Consider the following 14991-nt stretch of genomic DNA (forward strand, 5'->3'; position numbering starts at 1 on the left):
CTGGTCAGAATGAAAGGTACCACACGCAAAACTCCCAATAAAGACACGCAAATCCTTGATGACAGTCCGGGCATCAGCACTCCTTTGCGGCCACACCCATAGAAAACGTGCGCACGAATCCACCGCAGCCAAGATGTACTTGTACGCAGTGTCAGAGGAAAAAGGACCGCAGTGATCTAAATAAACACACGCAAGTGGTTGATTAGATATAAACAGCTGCGTTTGTGGTGGACGCGCGGCAGATGAAGGTTTGATCTGCTGGCAAATGTCACACAGAAGGACATAAGCCCGCGCTTGTTTGTACAAACCGTACCACCAGTAACGTTGCTGCAAAAGAGATACAGTAGCCGAAACTCCGGCATGCGCAGAAGCAACACCTTCGTGGGCAGCTGATATCAGAGATGGCCTGCAGTCCGCGTTGGGAATTAATCTGTCACCAACATCATTAATCCTCACTAAAGGGACGTTATCAGGACTTAAGTGATAATGGTAACGAGAAGGGAAACCTTTAGGAAAGCCTTTCCCTGTCTCTGTCGCAGCAATAGCTGATAAGATGTTATCATCAATCTTAGTTTTGGATCTTGTAACTGCTGCTACTAAATATGTCGCCACTGCGGTTTTTGCTGCTTCGTCAGCCAAACTGTTACCGACAGCATGGACACCAACTCGTTGGTGACCAAGAGTGTGAATTACATTCACGAGGGGCAGACGTTCTTGAAGTTCTGCCACTCGAACCCAAAGCGTTTTGTGCTTTACTGTGCTACCCTTGGAATCACGAAATTCATTTTGAATCCAAAAATGTAGATTTTCGTTGTAAGATTGAACACAATAGTATGAGTCACTCACTATAAGAGTAGTGACTCGAGGATCAGCAAACTCCAGTGCAAGCACCAGAGCCCTAAGCTCAGCTAACTGTGCGGTACAATCACCCAATGACTGCGTGTGCACGACATCAGATTGGAACTCTCCATTCACGAAAGTACCCACGACAATTGCGCAGGCCGCTGAATAAGCGTGCTTTGATCAAGTAGCGGGTTGCGCAGACCCATCAGTGTAAATGACACAATGGTACTCCTCGAGCGGGCGCAAAGTCAGAGGAGCCGGATGAACGAATTCATACTCCAAGAACTCCTGTGTCTGTAATGCCGCGTCAAAGATATATGTGACGTCAGGCGATGTCAAGGAGGTAGCCCATTGTATCCACCTTGGATGCAAAGCTTTTGAATTTGGTACACTGGCTTTAGTGACCGCCTCAAGGGCAGGGTACGGTGTTACCACAGGCATGTGTTTCCCTTGCGATAGCGCTCGTTCTTTCAGGATCGCCATCTGAACCGCTGTCAGTACTTTTTCGACAGCGGAAAAACGCAGCTCAGCCGAAGTGTACAGATGAGATTTGTAAGCAATGGGGACTGTATCGCCCTCATTGAACGTTAAGTAGGTAAAACCCACTGCACCTGGCACGATTCTAATGACCAGGTTAGTGTGGTTATCACGAGTTTGTAAGAATTTTGAAGCAAGAAGATCAGACTGCAAAGTTTGCAATGCAGCAGAGTGCTCAGGCAGCCAGCTTGATTTGGTAAAAGTAGGTTGTACCAAGGCATAAAGCGACTTGATACGCTGGCCATAATCAGGAATGTAGGTACGACCGAAATTCAGAAAACCCAGCAAGGATTGTAATTTCTTCAGTGTCGTAGGAGTACTAAGGCGTGCGCATTTCTCAAGGAACTGCGGAGCCAAGCCTCGGCCCTCATTATTGAGTTCGTACCCCAAGAACAACACTGTGAACTCGGCAATGTGGGACTTCGCAAAGATGAATTTGTAACCGAAGTCTGCAAACATAGTTATTATGTTATCCACGCGAGCAAGGTGAGGAAGCATCATCTACGTACGAGTATGCCTCCGGGTCTACCATCTCCAATAGAGAGACCACACGAGCAGCAAAGACCCCGGGGCTGTTCTTAAAGCCCATCGGGAGCCTTTTAAACTTCTTCTGTTTGCCACCCGAGGTAAACGCCGTCCACTCATAGCTATGAGGGGACAGATTATGGCTATAAAAGCCATTGGAAATGTCAAGTGTGGTTTTAAACCGTTTTCTCACGAGACTATCGACGAGAGCCGAACTATGAGTATTCTGTACCGCGCATGTCCGGCAGTGCGAATTTAAGTGCCGGTAATCCAAAACTAGGCGGTACGATCCGTCAGGCTTCGTCACAGTGAATAAAGGATTATTCATGGGTGACACACATGTCTCAATTACTCCTTGGTATTCCAATTGTTCAAGGATAGACGCGACGTGAGACCTCGCCTCACGACGCATGGGATATTGGGGTTGAGGCTGGGGTTCTGACCGCAACGGAATCGTATGGTTGGGAGAAAATTTATCCCAACCCACCTGAGTACGATACAACGCAGGCGCGAGCACCTGCGCCCACTCCCCGGCTAACCTGTTAGAATGTTCCATCGGCACTGTGTGCCCAAAGGACGGGAGAATTACTGTCTCCCCTCTAGGAGCCTCTAAAACGAAAGCCGGGGGCCAATCCGCCTCCGCCAAAAGTATATCATAGGTGGAGGTTAGATTCTCCCAAAAGACCACTTAAATTTTACGTTGTATGTCACCCTCAATTAAAAGGACTATTTCAAACATTCATTCAGGGCGAGCTACGCGAGTATCAGCAGTTTCAACATTTACATATGTCTCAGTTGCTGTCGCCTCCAGATACGGACGCAGCGCTTGTCGCACTACTGTAACTTCCGCCGCGCTGTCTAGCAGCGTTAGCGCCCATTTCGGGTTCAGAAGCTGTGTCCGTACCATCTGAGGCATATCTCGCAGTTAGGGCAGCAACTTTTTTCTTCTGAAACGGGGGTCTCTGTCGTGCAGACTCGTCCTGCTTCCCTTTACCGTCGCTCTGACGAGGCTGCTCACGGCCTTGAGCACCCTTTCCTTTACCACGATCTCCGCCACCGGATTGAAAAGCCGATGTTTCCTGTGAAGAACGAGGAGAGCGTTGTTCAGGAACCTGAAATCTATCAGGTGACTTAATATTAGAACGATCACGCAAATCATAAGTGCATTCAGTTTTTGCCTGTACCGGCGAAGCAGAACGAGACCTCCGTTTCTCCTGCTGCTTCCCCTGTTTTTTGGAACGCCAACTTTGTTTCGGGAAGTTGGGCTTTTCGTCTTTATTAGATGAACTCACTTTAGTTTGCTGTACTGCAGTAGGAATGATCACGGTGGGCTTAACACCCAAGGCGCTACGACCCACCATTCTGTAGGCTTTCGCAATAATTTTAGCGAATTCCTTTGGCCTGTCGCCCGGATCCACAAGGGCTAACATATTGCCGACTTGGAACTGCATGGCATCTCCTTTGAGGTTGCCCATGGCCATGGAACAAACCACATCGAAGCTGTCGACAAGCCTCATTCCCAACTCAATTGCCGCTTCCGCACCATGATTGTCCTGGACTTTCTTGATGACGGAAGGTAGTACGGACATAGACGGAGTGCCATAGCACTTTGCATAGGTCGCAGCAAAGACCTTGCCCCAATTGTCACAGTCGACAATATCTGGGACCAGGTCCTTCGGCAAAGTAATAGTGAGTATCCTGTGTTTATCCACAGGAGAAGTATGCGGAAACATGGGAAGCTAGTATGGAAATTCATCCTTATTCTGGGGACACTTGCCGACAACCGCATTAACCATAACTGGACTGATGACCACCGCGTGGTGGTCAGTCGTTTGGCCCGCAACTGCAGGTGCCCCCACCTGCACATTGCGAGACACGTACTGCACTAACGCCCTATGGACCGTAATCAGGGCAGTGTGCAGTACACGTAACTCCGCCACCGCCACAGTCATGTAGCGGGATGTGGCGTATAACCGGCTAGCACCGGCCATGTGGCCCCTGCAATAGACAATGGGCCCATTCTCGCCGGTGCTACCACATGGGGAAGGGCGCCATTAAACCAAATGGTATGCTGCCAGGCAGTGAGAGGAATTTCAAGTGTCTGATACGGGGCATAGGCTGCAGGCATCGCTGTGGCAGTATATTCGTGGAACAAATTATCGTTCGCATCAACTGCATCGAACGTCACCCAAGAGTAAAACAACTCATAAGAGAACGCTGCATCAGCCCCTACCACAAAGATAACAGCCAACCCATCATCAGGAACCCCATAAACCCGCAGATGTGCGGTCAGGGGAACCCGACTATGCGCGGCAACGTTGACCGCCATCAGGACACTTAGAAGAGTAACAACGACTTCTACAGTAGCACTGGGGTTCAGAAAAAGAAAACCTTTTTAATTATCAAGCTTCAAAGAACCTTCAGTCGAAACCTAGGTAGGTTAAGCCGTCACTCCCGTTATCCGGAAACTAGAGTGAGGGCGTTGTGGACTAATAAAAGCACTCCTAAGGCGTTTTCAGATCAATAGACCAAACGTTAGGTGCGCCATGTTGCGGGGATTCTGCTTATGCACAGAACTATGCGCAGGAAACCAGGACCTCAGAGAATTGTGGTGTACCAGAAACTCCCCTCAGAACCAAGAACCCCTATCCGACTAGCTTAGTGTCCCATTCGTTATCCGAGATTTAGCTCGGCGGTCCCAATGTATAGACAACCCAGAACAAGCGACTTAGATATTCTCAGGAGTGGTGGGAATCCGAAATACCTGTTTGTATCTATATATCAGTCCACAACAGAATAACAAAGACACGGTAAAGTTTAAGAGTTTATTTTATAAACCTCGCGTCCTCAGATGCAGTAACACAAGCAGACAAATGGTTAAGATCAAAACCATCAGCATTGTTGCAATACCATAGAAAATGAAAGGAGCAATCATAATAATAATGACAGTGGAAAGCACCCACCCTCCTTTCTCTAGCAACTAATAGTTTATTATGAGACTAATAGAAGGTCTCTTAGGCTTGCATGGGGGACCCCATACCTTATGGATCAGCTTAGTGGAATCACATCACAGGATCAGCTAGGCTCTCTCCTGCAACAGCTCTTCATTTCGAATGAATGTAAAACATGCTGCTCTGTAATATTAAAGAACTCGTCTTTCAGGTATTGGCAGCTGCATGCATGTTATGGCTAAGAAGTGGTACGATCAACCTGAACATAACAACCTGCACCGTCTAGTGACCCAGACTCGTTCCATACACGGTGTACAGACCAAGGTCACTGCTCACTGTTAAGGATGTTAAACAACAGACGGATCTCATGTGAAGCAAAGTCGAGTCAGCATTTCTCAAATGAATAACATGTAACAACAGTGTTGCGTGCAAAAGCAGCAGAAGCGGCAAGCTGGCTTTCTAACAGCTGACAAGGTTATGCTAACTTAGCGTTGTACAAAGGGAGTGGCTAACCCACACCACAAGATCTCTGTACTGGGGTGAATGTATGACATGTTCCGCATTCTGTCCATCAACTGTTGTTTTTGAACTTGTCACCCCGAGTGGGACGGGTATGCTCAGACGTGAGTCCCGTTCTCTCCATGCCACTGGAATCAAGCTATCCTGGCTGAAGAGGGGTGAAACACCGAAACCAGTCCTAGTATGCTTGTTTCCAGTCCAGGGAGGACCTGGCTTGGCAGTTCGGGCTGGACTGTTCCCATGAGGCACAGGGTCAAGACTGATTTGCATAAGGCTGGGTTCACACTGGAATGGCATGGTGAGCAAAAAAACGATGGATTTAGGCCCAGATCTCTGTACTGGGGTGAATGTATGACATTGCTCTGCATTCTGTTCATCAACTGTTGTTTTTGCATTTGTCACCCCGAGTGGGACGGGTATGCTCAGACGTGAGTCCCGTGCTCTCCATGCCACTGGAATCAAGCTATACTGGCTGAAGAGGGGTGAAACCCCGAAACCGGTCCTAGGATGCTTGTTTCCAGTCCAGGGACGACCTGGCTTGGCAGTTCGGGCTGGACTGTTCCCATGAGGCACAGGGTCAAGACTGATTTGCATAAGGCTGGGTTCAAACTGGAATGGCATGGTGAGCAAAAAAACTATGGATTTAGGCCCAGATCTCTGTACTGGGGTGAATGTATGACATTGTTCTGCATTCTGTCCATCAACTGTTGTTTTTGCATTTGTCACCCCGAGTGGGACGGGTAAGCTCAGACGTGAGTCCCGTGCTCTCCATGCCACTGGAATCAAGCTATCCTGGCTGAAGAGGGGTGAAACCCCGAAACCGGTCCTAGGATGCTTGTTACCAGTCCAGGGAGGACCTGGCTTGGCAGTTCGGGCTGGACTGTTCCCATGAGGCACAGGGTCAAGACTGATTTGCATAAGGCTGGGTTCAAACTAGAATGGCATGGTGAGCAAAAAAACGATGGATTTAGGCGCAGATCTCTGTACTGGGGTGAATGTATGACATTGCTCTGCATTCTGTCCATCAACTGTTGTTTTTGCATTTGTCACCCCGAGTGGGACGGGTATGCTCAGACGTGAGTCCTGTGCTCTCCATGCCACTGGAATCAAGCTATACTGGCTGAAGAGGGGTGAAACCCCGAAACCGGTCCTAGGATGCTTGTTTCCAGTCCAGGGAGGACCTGGCTTGGCAGCTCGGGCTGGACTGTTCCCATGAGGCACAGGGTCAAGACTGATTTGCATAAGGCTGAGTTCAAACTGGAATGGCATGGTGAGCAAAAAAATGATGGATTTAGGCCCAGATCTCTGTACTGGGGTGAATGTATGACATTGTTCTGCATTCTGTCCATCAACTGTTGTTTTTGCATTTGTCACCCCGAGTGGGACGGGTATGCTCAGACGTGGATCCCGTGCTCTCCATGCCACTGGAATCAAGCTATCCTGGCTGAAGAGGGGTGAAACCCCGAAACCGGTCCTAAGATGCTTGTTTCCAGTCCAGGGAGGACCTGGCTTGGCAGTTCGGGCTGGACTGTTCCCATGAGGCACAGGGTCAATCAATCAATTAATCATGCATTTGTAAAGCGCGCTACATACCCGAGAGGGTCTCAAGGCGCTGGGGAGGGGGGGGTTGCTACTGGTTGAAGAGCCAGGTCTTGAGGAGTCTTCTGAAGGCCGGCAGGTCCTTCGTCTGATGCAGGGTGGAGGGGAAAGTGTTCCAGGTCTTGGCGGCGAGGTAGGAGAAGGATCTGCCGCCGGCGGTGGTTTTCCGGATGCGGGGGACTGTGGCGAGGGCGAGGTTGGCTGAGTGGAGGCTTTGGGTGGGGGTGTGGAAGCTGAGTCGGTTGTTGAGGTAGGTGGGTTCGGTGTTGTGCAGTGCTTTGTGTGCGTGGATGAGGAGCTTGAAGGTGATCCTTTTGTTGACGGGGAGCCAGTGCAGGCCTCTCAGGTGGAGTGTGATGTGGCTGCGACGGGGGACGTCGAGGATGAGTCGGGCCGAGGCGTTCTGGATGCGTTGGAGCCGTCTCAGGAGCTTGTTTGTGGTTCCTGAGTAGAGGGTGTTCCCGTAGTCGAGTCTGTTGGTGATGAGGGCCTGGGTGACGGTTTTTCTCGTGTCGAGGGGGATCCATTTGAAGATCCTGTGGAGCATACGGAGGGTGTTGAAGCAGGACGCGGGGACGGCGTTGACTTGCCTGGTCATGGAGAGAGTGGAGTCGAGGATGACCCCCAGGTTGCGTGCGTGGTCCGTGGGTTCCGGGGCTGTGCCTAGCGATGTGGGCCACCAAGGGTCGTCCCAGGCTGATGGGGTAGGTCCGAGAATGAGGACCTCCATCTTGTCTGAGTTCAGCTTCAGTCTGCTGTCCTTCATCCCGTCGGCTACGGCCTACATTCCTTTGTGGAGGTTAGCTTTGGCGATGTGGGGATCTTCGGTGAGAGATATGATCAGCTGGGTGTCGTCGGCGTAGGAGATGATGTTGAGGTTGTGTTTTCGTGCGACGTGGGCGAGAGGAGCCATGTAGATATTGAACAGCGTCGGGCTGAGGGAGGATCCCTGTGGGACGCCGCAGATGATCTCGGTGGTTTTGGAGCGGAAGGGTGGGAGGCGGATGCTCTGGGTTCTGCCGGAGAGGAAGGATGTGGTCCAGGCCAGGGCCTTCTCTTGGATGCCGGCGTCATGGAGGCGTGCTGATAGGGTGCGATGGCAGACCGTGTCAAAGGCTGCTGATAGGTCCAGGAGGATGAGGGTGGCTGTTTCTCCTTTGTCCATCAGGGTCCGGATGTCGTCAGTGGCGGCGATGAGGGCGGTCTCGGTGCTGTGGTTGCTGCAAAAACTGGATTGGAAAGGGTTGAGGATGTTGTTGACTTTGAGGTAGCGGGTCAGCTGTTTGTTGACAATCTTCTCAGTCACTTTTGCCGGGAAAGGGAGTAGGGAGATGGGTCGGAAATTCTTGAGGTCCTTGGGGTCCGCCTTGGGCTTCTTCAGAAGGGCGTTGATCTCGTCGTGCTTCCAGCTTTCTGGGAAGGTTGCTGTCTCGAAGGAACAGTTGATTGTTTTCCGGAGGTGGGGCGTGATGGTCGTGCTGGCTTTGTTGAAGACGTGGTGAGGGCAGGGGTCCGATGGGGATCCGGAGTGGATGGAGTTCATGGTTTTGATGGTGTCCTCATCGCTGACGCTGGACCAGATGGTCAGGTGATTGGTGCGAGTGGTAGTCGCCGGGGTGGTGGACTCGGTGGTGGGTGCAGGGGGGCTGGAGTTGAAGCTGTCATGGATGTCGGTGATCTTGCGGTGGAAGAAGGTGGCCAGGGAGTCGCACAGGTCTTGAGATGGCGGGATGTCGTTGGTGTTGGAGCTGGGGTTGGAGAGTTCATTCACGATGCTGAAGACCTCTTTGGTGTTGTGTGTGTTGTTGTCTAGGCGATCCTTGAAGGCGGTCTTCTTGGCGGTCCTGATGAGTTGGTGGTGTCTGCGGATTGCGCTCTTGAGGGCTGTGTGGTTGTCTGGTGTTCGGTTGTGGAGCCATTTCTTCTCCAGCTTCCGACAGGTGTGCTTGGAGATCAGGAGGTCCTCAGTGAACCAGGCGGCTTTCTTGTTGGTGTGGTTGGTTGTAGAGGTTTTGAGGGGGGCGAGGGTGTTGGCTCAGTCGTTGATCCACTGAGCGAGGTTGGTCGTGGCGGTGTCTGGGTCGGTGGGGTCAGTGGGTGGTCTCAGGGCAAGGGCGGTAGTCAGTTGGTCCTCAGTGATCTTGCCCCAGCGGCGGCGTGATAGCTGTTGGGTGCGGTGGTGTGTGGTGGGTTTTCTGAAGGTGAAGTGGACGCATCTGTGGTCGGTCCAGTGTGGTTCGGTGGTGTGGTTGAAGGAGACGTGGGGGCTTGCAGAAAAGATGGGGTCGAGCGTGTGTCCGGCGGCATGAGTAGGTGTCGTTACGAGCTGTTTGAGTCCGAGGTTGGCGAGGCTGTCGATCAGGCGTCGTTGTTGTTGTTCTCGAGGTGGAAGTTCAGGTCCCCGAGGAGGATGTAGTCCGTGGAGGTGAGGGCGTGGGTGCTGATGAGGTCGGCGATGGTGTCACTGAACTGTGGGCGGTGTCCGGGAGGTCTGTAGATGAGAGTTCCAGTGAGGGTGGTGTTGGGGTCGGTGTGGATCTGGAAGTGCATGTGCTCGGCGGACGTGATGGTGTCGTCGGTGATTGTTGAGATTTTGATGGAGTCTTTGTGGATGATGGCGATTCCTCCTCCCACTCCGTTGGTGTGGTCTCTGCAGGAGATCTTGTAGCCCTGTGGGATGGCTATGGCAATGTCTGGTGCTGAGGTGGCGTTCAGCCAGGTCTCCATCAGGAAGGCAACGTCGGGGGCGGTGGAGTCTAGGAGGTCCCAGAGTTCGATGGCGTGCTTGCGAGCGGAGCGGGTGTTGAGGAGGATGCAGCGGAGGTGGTTGTGTTCACTGGCTGGTGGTTTGGAGGGTTGGGTGCTGGTGAATCTGCACTTCCGGCAGGTGAAAGGCCCCTGGGTGCATTTCGGGGTGGCCCGGTAGCAGGGGTGGTCTCGTCTGGTGTTGAGTGCGTGGAGGGTGTTTGCGTCGTAGTGCAGTCTCGTTTTGCGGGGGGTTTGGGGTCCAGGGGTTCTGGTGCTGGGTGCGGTCCAGGCGCGGACGGGCACAGACGGGATTGCCTTAGGCGCGCCTTCGGTGCGCCCGCTGCACGCGCCCGCTGTGCACCCGCTTCGCCGCCTCCATATGAGGGCAGAGGGAGGGAGAAGCAGCTGGGAGGTGGGAGCAGGGCGGCCAATGGGAATGGAGGGGCGGGGCCGCAGGGGCTCAGCGGCAGGGGAGAAAAACCAGGGAAAAAACGGCAGGAAAAAAGACGGCGGGAGAGGCGGCGAGGGACTCGGAGGGAGGGGGGACAGCAGAGCACAGGGGTACAGTAAAGCAAAAACACAGGGACACAGAATAAAAACACAGTGGCACAGAACACAAAACGGAGTGCCAAGCGCAGGGGTACAGAAATGCAAAAAGGAGAGGGCAGTCAGGCGGCAACGCGGCAGGGGTACAGAAATGCAAAAAGGAGAGGGCAGTCAGGCGGCAAGGCGGCAGGGGTACAGAAATGCAAAAAGGAGAGGGCAGTCAGGTATCAATAGCGGCAACGGAGGTTCAACCCACAGGGGGCTGCGTGGCGGATGGGGGGAGCGACCTGCCTGGTGAAAGGGTCAAGACTGATTTGCATATGGCTGGGTTCAAACTGGAATGGCATGGTGAGCAAACAAACAACGTATTTAGGCCCAGATCTCTGTACTGGGGTGAATGAATGACATTGTTCTGCATTCTGCCCATCAACTGTTGTTTTTGCATTTGTCACCCCGAGTGGGACGGGTATGCTCAGACGTGAGTCCTGTGCTCTCCATGCTAATGGAATCAAGCTATCCTGGCTGAAGAGGGGTGAAAGCCCGAAACCGGTCCTAGGATGCTTGTTTCCAGTCCAGGGAGGACCTGGCTTGGCAGTTCGGGCTGGACTGTTCCCATGAGGCACAGGGTCAAGACTGATTTGCATAAGGCTGGGTTCAAACTGGAATGGTATGGTGAGCAAAAAAACGATGGATTTAGGCCCAGATCTCTGTACTGGGGTGAATGTATGACATTGTTCTGCATTCTGTCCATCAACTGTTGTTTTTGCATTTGTCACCCCGAATGGGACGGGCATGCTCAGACGTGAGTCCCGTGCTCTCCATGCCACTGGAATCAAGCTATCCTGGCTGAAGAGGGGTGAAACCCCAAAACCGGTCCTAGGATGCTTGTTTCCAGTCCAGGGAGGACCTGGCTTGGCAGTTCGGGCTGGACTGTTCTCATGAGGCACAGGGTCAAGACTGGTTTGCATAAGGCTGGGTTCAAACTGGAATGGCATGGTGAGCAAAAAAACGATGGATTTAGACCCAGATCTCTGTACTGGGGTGAATGTATGACATTGCCCTGCATTCTGTCCATCAACTGTTGTTTTTGCATTTGTCACCCCGAGTGGGACAGGTATGCTCAGACGTGAGTCCCGTGCTCTCCATGCCGCTGGAATCAAGCTATCCTGGCTGAAGAGGGGTGAAACCCTGAAACCGGTCCTAGGATGCTTGTTTCCAGTCCAGGGAGGACCTGGCTTGGCAGTTCGGGCTGGACTGTTCCCATGAGGCACAGGGTCAAGACTGATTTGCATAAGGCTGGGTTCAAACTGGAATGGCACGGTGAGCAAAAAAATGATGGATTTAGGCCCAGATCTCTGTACTGGGGTGAATGTATGACATTGTTCTGCATTCTGTCCATCAACTGTTGTTTTTGCATTTGTCACCCCCGAGTGGCACAGGTATGCTCAGACGTGAGTCCCGTACTCTCCATGCCACTGGAATCAAGCTACCCTGGCTGAAGAGAGGTGAAATCCCGAAAAACGGTCCTAGTATGCTTGATTCCAGTCCAGGGAGTACCTGGCTTGGCAGTTCGGGCTGGACTGTTCCCATGAGGCACAGGGTCAAGACTGATTTGCATAAGGCTGGGTTCAAACTGGAATGGCATGGTGAGCAAAAAAACAATGGATTTAGGCCCAGATCTCTGTACTGGGGTGAATGTATGACATTTCCCTGCATTCTGTCCATCAACTGTTGTTTTTGCATTTGTCACCCCGAATGGGACGGGTATGCTCAGACGTGAGTCCCGTGCTCTCCATGCCACTGGAATCAAGCTATCCTGGCTGAAGAGGGGTGAAACCCCAAAACCGGTCCTAGGATGTTTGTTTCCAGTCCAGGGAGGACCTGGCTTGGCAGTTCGGGCTGGACTGTTCTCATGAGGCACAGGGTCAAGACTGGTTTGCATAAGGCTGGGTTCAAACTGGAATGGCATGGTGAGCAAAAAACGATGGATTTAGACCCAGATCTCTGTACTGGGGTGAATGTATGACATTGCCCTGCATTCTGTCCATCAACTGTTGTTTTTGCATTTGTCACCCCGAGTGGGACAGGTATGCTCAGACATGAGTCCCGTGCTCTCCATGCCGCTGGAATCAAGCTATCCTGGCTGAAGAGGGGTGAAACCCTGAAACCGGTCCTAGGATGCTTGTTTCCAGTCCAGGGAGGACCTGGCTTGGCAGTTCGGGCTGGACTTTTCCCATGAGGCACAGGGTCAAGACTGATTTGCATAAGGCTGGGTTCAAACTGGAATGGCACGGTGAGCAAAAAAATGATGGATTTAGGCCCAGATCTCTGTACTGGGGTGAATGTATGACATTGTTCTGCATTCTGTCCATCAACTGTTGTTTTTGCATTTGTCACCCCGAGTGGGACAGGTATGCTCAGACGTGAGTCCCGTACTCTCCATGCCACTGGAATCAAGCTACCCTGGCTGAAGAGAGGTGAAATCCCGAAAAACGGTCCTAGTATGCTTGATTCCAGTCCAGGGAGTACCTGGCTTGGCAGTTCGGGCTGGACTGTTCCCATGAGGCACAGGGTCAAGACTGATTTGCATAAGGCTGGGTTCAAACTGGAATGGCATGGTGAGCAAAAAAACAATGGATTTAGGCCCAGATCTCTGTACTGGGGTGAATGTATGACATTGTTCTGCATTCTGTCCATCAACTGTTGTTTTTGCATTTGTCACCCCGAGTGGGACGGGTATGCTCAGATGTGAGTCCCGTGCTCTCCATGCCACTGGAATCAAGCTATCCTGGCTGAAGAGGGGTGAAACCCTGAAACCGGTCCTAGGATGCTTGTTTCCAGTCCAGGGAGGATCTGGCTTGGCTGTTCGGGCTGGACTGTTCCCATGAGGCACAGGGTCAAGACTGATTTGCATAAGGCTGGGTCCAAACTGGAATGATATGGTGAGCAAAAAAACGATGGATTTAGGCCCAGATATCTGTACTGGGGTGAATGTATGACATTGTTCTGCATTCTGTCCATCAACTGTTGTTTTTGCATTTGTCATCCCGAGTGGGACGGGTATGCTCAGACGTGAGTCCCGTGCTCTCCATGCCACTGGAATCAAGCTATCCAGGCTGAAGAGGGGTGAAACCCCAAAACCGGTCCTAGTATGCTTGTTTCCATTCCAGGGAGGACCTGGCTTAGCAGTTTGGGCTGGACTGTTCCCATGAGGCACAGGGTCAAGACTGATTTGCATAAGGCTGGGTTCAAACTGAAATGTCATGGTGAGCAAAAAAACGATGGATTTAGGCCCAGATCTCTGTACTGGGGTGAATGTATGACATTGTTCTGCATTCTGTCCATCAACTGTTGTTTTTGCATTTGTCACCCCGAGTGGGACGGGTATGCTCAGACGTGAGTCCCGTGCTCTCCATGCCACTGGAATCAAGCTATCCTGGCTGAAGAGGGGTGAAACCCCGAAACCGGTCCTAGGATGCTTGTTTCCACTCCAGGGAGGACCTGGCTTGGCAGTTCGGGCTGGACTGTTCCCATGAGGCACAGGGTCAAGACTGATTTCCGTAAGGCTGGGTTCAAACTGGAATGGCATGGTGAGCAAAAAAAGGACAGATTTAGGCCCAGATCTCTGTACTGGGGTGAATGTATGACATTGTTCTGCTTTCTGTCCATCAACTGTTGTTTTTGCATTTGTCACCCCGAGTGGCACGGTGTAACAAGGAGAGCGGGGAGGATTGTCGGCACGGGGCTGAGTGGTGGGAGGCTCGGGATTTCACGGGCCCTATGTTTTGTAATCCACAGGAAGACGCATGGACAGCTTCAGGAACTGAGGATCCGACTACAGCAGACGCCTTCCCCTTTACTGGGATGAGCTCTCGGACTACCCCACCCACTATGATGACACCCTGGGCCCGCAGCCAATAAAATACGACCAAGAACAGTTGGGGGTGTGTATGAACACCGGAGCGGGAGACCTGGAGAAGGAAAGACGTGAGAAGGAGTTTGGAGAAGGAGATCGAGAAAGAGGAGAACGAGGACGCCTTGAAGACCGAGGACGGAGGTCAAGAGGAGAGAAGCCGGAGACAGGAGGACTCCGCAACCACGTATCGACGAGCCGCGCCCACGGAGGAGCGTGGCTATCCCAGGTACGTGACCGTTTCACGGGCTGGGTCGGGAGGCGGGAGAAGGCGGAAAGTTAAGCTAACGCCACTCGCCGACTCGTTTGTTTCTGCACTATTCCCTTCCTCACTCGCACTGGTCCCATTGCACAGCGGCCGTAGCCTAAAGCGCACCTGAGCACTAGAGTGTTGTCCTCACTTCCCCGTCCCCGTGTGAGAATAACGAGAACTTGTTTTCTGACCGCCACCTTTGCTTCTGTCTTTCTTTTGGGTCGCCGGCACATCGGAGTCCTCTACGCCGCCACACCTGCCCGAAGGACGGAACCTCACAAGGGAAAGACCCCGGCGCCACTCTACCTCGACGGAAAGCAGAGATTCGTTTACCTATAGACTCAATTCCCCATACTCGTTGGAAACAATCTGGCTGCGCCCACTAAACGGGACTTTATCAAAATAAAACCTTCTCTGACTAGACGTAGAGTCTTGAGTCATTCATCTCACCCGCTCACACACGGGTATGCTCAGACGTGAGTCCTGTGCTCTCCATGCTAATGGAATCAAGCTATCCTGGCTGAAGAGGGGTGAAACCCTGAAACCGGTCCTAGGAT

Source organism: Triturus cristatus, chromosome 10 (genome assembly GCF_964204655.1).
Source record: "Triturus cristatus chromosome 10, aTriCri1.1, whole genome shotgun sequence".
NCBI classification, from domain to species: Eukaryota; Metazoa; Chordata; class Amphibia; order Caudata; family Salamandridae; genus Triturus; species Triturus cristatus.